The sequence below is a fragment of the Silene latifolia genome, chromosome X, assembly GCF_048544455.1.
Source record: "Silene latifolia isolate original U9 population chromosome X, ASM4854445v1, whole genome shotgun sequence".
Taxonomy (NCBI): domain Eukaryota; kingdom Viridiplantae; phylum Streptophyta; class Magnoliopsida; order Caryophyllales; family Caryophyllaceae; genus Silene; species Silene latifolia.
Genome location: NC_133537.1, coordinates 67564009 through 67568216, shown reverse-complemented (window position 1 = coordinate 67568216; position 4208 = coordinate 67564009). Strand labels below are relative to the sequence as shown.

The 4208-nt window shown below is 40.7% G+C and overlaps 1 non-coding gene across 1 annotated transcript; it reads left to right on the top strand.

Annotated features, from left to right (window-relative positions):
• Positions 1-2655: 2655 nt before the first annotated feature.
• On the top strand, positions 2656-2763 carry LOC141624696 (small nucleolar RNA R71). The gene has a single exon (XR_012534501.1). It is a non-coding gene; the product is annotated as a small nucleolar RNA R71 (small nucleolar RNA).
• The last annotated feature ends 1445 nt before the right edge of the window (positions 2764-4208 follow it).

The window sequence follows — 4208 nt, the reverse complement described above, 5'->3', positions numbered from 1 at the left end:
AAGGTGGCGGGGACATTACAAAGACCAAAAGGCATTCTACGGTAGGCAAATGTACCATAGGGACATGTAAATGTGGTCTTCTCTTGGTCATCCGGGTGAATGGGTATTTGAAAGAACCCGGAATAGCCATCTAGGTAGCAAAAGTATTTGTGACATGCCAACCTTTCCAACATTTGGTCAATAAAAGGTAATGGGTAGTGGTCTTTCTTGGTGGCTAGATTTAGCCTCCTATAGTCAATGCACATTCTCCAACCCGTCACAATTCTAGTTGGAATTAACTCATTTTTATCATTTTTGACTACGGTGGTTCCTCCTTTCTTAGAAACCACTTGGACCGGACTCACCCATTTAGAATCGGAAATCGCATAGATAATTCCCACATCTAACAATTTAAGCACTTCCTTTTTGACCACTTCTTGCATGTTAGGATTTAGTCGTCTTTGACCTTGGACACATGGTTTATGATCTTCCTCAAGATTGATTCGGTGCATGCAAAATTCGGGACTTATGCCTTTTAAATCGTCAAGTTTATAACCAATGGCTTTCTTGTGAGACCTCAAGACATGAAGCAATTTAGCCAATTGACTCTCATTTAATTTAGCACTAACGATTACCGGACACATCCCCTCATTATCAAGAAAAGCATACCTCAAATTGGAAGGAAGGGGCTTAAGCTCGGGTTTTTGTACCTCAACATCTTGCGGTGTAGCAACCAAGCCTATAAAGTGTGAGCTCTCCTCCAATGATAGCTCCTCTCCATCCAATTCTTGTTCTAAAGCATCAATCTCCTCATTTCCAATCTCATCATCACCTGCAAATGATTCTAAAAGCAAGAGTGCCTCCAAGGGATCTTTAGACAAAGATCGAGGTGTAGAGTCTTCTATAACAATGTCAACAACATCCAAAATGTCAATAGAATAACAAGACTCTTCTACCATATGACTCTTCATGGCACTATTCAAATTATACGTGACCTTATCGTCACCCACTTCCAATGTAATTTTACCGTTCTTGACATCAATCAACGCACCCGCGGTGTGTAAAAATGGTCTTCCCAAAATGATTGGGATTTGGGCATCTTCGGCCATGTCAAGAACAATAAAATCAACCGGAATGAAAAACTTACCAACCTTAACGGGAACATCCTCCAAAACTCCCAAAGGGCGTTTTATAGAACGGTCCGCCATTTGCAATGTGACACTAGTGCATTTTAAGACTCCCATATTAAGCTTAGCATAAATAGAGTAAGGTATTACACTCACACTAGCACCTAAATCGCATAAAGCTTTATCAATTTGGTAGGTGCCAATTGTTCATGGAATAGAAAAGCTACCGGGATCTTTTAACTTAGGAGGGGACTTGTTTTGCAAAAGAGCACTCACCTCGGCGGTAAGAGCTATTGTTTCAACCTCATCAAAAGTCCTCTTCTTAGTTAAAATATCTTTCATGAACTTAGTGTAAGATGGAATTTGAGTGATTAATTCGGTAAAAGGAACGGTTACCTGTAAATTCTTCACAACTTCCATGAATTTACCGAATTGGGAATTCTTTTGATGCTTTGCCAACCTATGGGGAAATGGCACCTTGACTTTTTCCGGAATCTTTGCTTCAACATATTTCTTTGGAGGAGCATCCTCCACTTCCTTGTCTTTCTCAACAACAACAAGTGGGTCATCCACTTTCTTTGGAATTTCTTCAATTGTCTTATCATTTGGAGAGACCTCCAACTCAACAAGTACCTCCTCATCATCTTTGGGCATGGATGGCCCATCATATTTCGTACCACTTCTTAAGGAGATAGCATTAAGGGTAGCATGTGGTTGCTCACCTTGAGGGGGTAGTTGACCCGATTTCCTTGAAGAGCTAGATGAGGCCAATTGAGCCATTTGTTGCTCCAACATTTTGATTGCGGCATTTTGAGCTTGCTCATTCTTTTGGATTTGAGCCAACAATTCCTTTTGCATACGGATTATCAAGCCCTCAAGCTTACCTCCCTCTTGGTTATTTTGTTGGGCATTTTGTGGTGGAGGTTGAGTTTGTTGGAAATTGTTTTGTGGGGGCCTTTGTTGATTTTGATACCCCGGTGGAGGGATATATTTTTGTTGTTGAGGGACATAGTCATTTTGTTGTGGTGGGGGTTGTGGTTGAGGATTTAGCACATTGTTGCTTCTATAAGACATATTCGGGTGAAATCTTGAATTTGGGTTATATGTGTTTGAGAATGTACCCGGTGGATAAGCATTTTGTGCATTTTGTCGTAAAGCTAAAAAGGCATTTACCTCTTCAATGGGAGCTTGGCAATGAGCGGCATAGTGACCCGCACCTCCGCAACCTTCACACACAACGATTTGGCTCGTTGAAGACATGGCATTGACTTGTTGAATGGAATCTCTAGCATCCCTCTCCGCCAATTGTTGTTGGAGCAAAGCAATTTGAGCTAGCAAAACAGAGTTGTTAGAGGATTCTTCTTTACCTTTAGATGGCATAACTCGGGAATTGACATATTGGGCATCATGGACCGCCATAGATTCGATCGTGGCATGAGCAAGATCGGTGTCAATTTGATCAAACCGCCCATTGTTGGCGGAATCAAGAATCCTTCGGGACTCGGCACAACATCCATTGTAGAATGTTATTGCAAGAAACCAATCATCTAGCCTATGATGTGGGCATTGTCTTTGAAGCTCTTTGTACCTCTCCCAAGCCTCATATAAGCTCTCAAGAGCTTGTTGACGGAATCCGGTAATTTGGCTCCTCAAAGTTTGAGTTTTCTCCGGTGGAAAAAACTTTTGGTAAAAAGCAAGAGCCAATGTCTCCTAATTGGTGATTCCCATGGCGGTGCGGTTAAGGCTATTGATCCAAAGCTTGGCCTTGTCCTTCAAAGAGAAAGGGAAAAGTATTTCCCTTATTTGGGCTTGGGTGACGCCCGTTTGACGGATCATGGAGCAATAGTCACAAAAGTTTTGCACATGCAAATTGGGATCCTCCAAAGGACTTCCTCCAAATTGCTTTCTCTCCACAAGGCTAATGAAAGCCGGTTTGATCTCGAAGTCCGGCGCGGTGATTTGAGTGGTTGTGATTCCGGCCGGAAGCATGGCCGCGGTGGGCTTTGAGTGATCGGAAAGTTTCACCATCTTTTTGGTAGTAGATGGTGATGGTGGTGGAGATGATGAACTTGAAACCTCCTCTTCTTCAAGGGTTTCTAGATCGTCTAAGTAAGACTTTCTAGCACTTTCAACTTGTACGGGTGAGGTGGATTCTTTCTTTCCCTCCAAAAACGTCGTCTTCTCCTAAATGTTTTCTCGGGATCGGAATCCGGTGAAAGCAATTCTCCACTACGAGAGGACCTGGGCATAAGACAACAATTTCTAGAGAAGTGATAAGTAACGGTCTTAAGGAACAAGTGTTCCCCAAGACAAAGGAAAACAAGATAAAAATCGACAATTCAAAAAGCAATAAAACCGTTTCTCCGGCAACGGCGCCAAAATTTGATAGGCTTATCGCGTACCTATGCAAAAATAATTTCCCTAGACACAAGTTAATGTAGTAATAGGGGTCGAACACAAGGAAACGGGAATTACGTCGTGAATTGCTATGGGTGGATTTTTATCAAGGTCGATTACGTTTTGGGTTTGATTTGTTGGTTTGATGATTAATGAAAATTGCAATGTAAATAATATGATAAAAGATAGTCTAAAGGGTTCGGGTCACTCATGCAAAGGTAAACATATGAACATGATAAACTTGATACTAATAATCTTGTCAATTATTTAGGCTTAAAGATACCCACCTTACGGCATTAGTATCAACCATAGACCGGGTCCTAGAGAAACTCTCGTCCATGACTAGGTTGTCCTACCACACATGCTTAGTCTAATTCAATTCCGTGCCTCTCGACTTTAGAACGAATAAACAAGTTTTAATCTACGACTACGGCCGATAATCAAAGATTAAGCATAACAAAGCAAGCATGTGATGGAAGCAATTGATCAATATTATTATGAACTTTATTTAATCAAATTATATGTTTGATTTTGCATGGCTCCCCTAACCTTTAGACTAGAGAATTTAGCTACTCATACTTAAGTGTAAAATGCAAACTAAATTATAAGAAATATTAAACATGGTTATATGAATTATACTAATTAGGTGATATAACATACAAAAAGAACAAAGCTAAGTAGATATGAAATATTCGACTATAATAA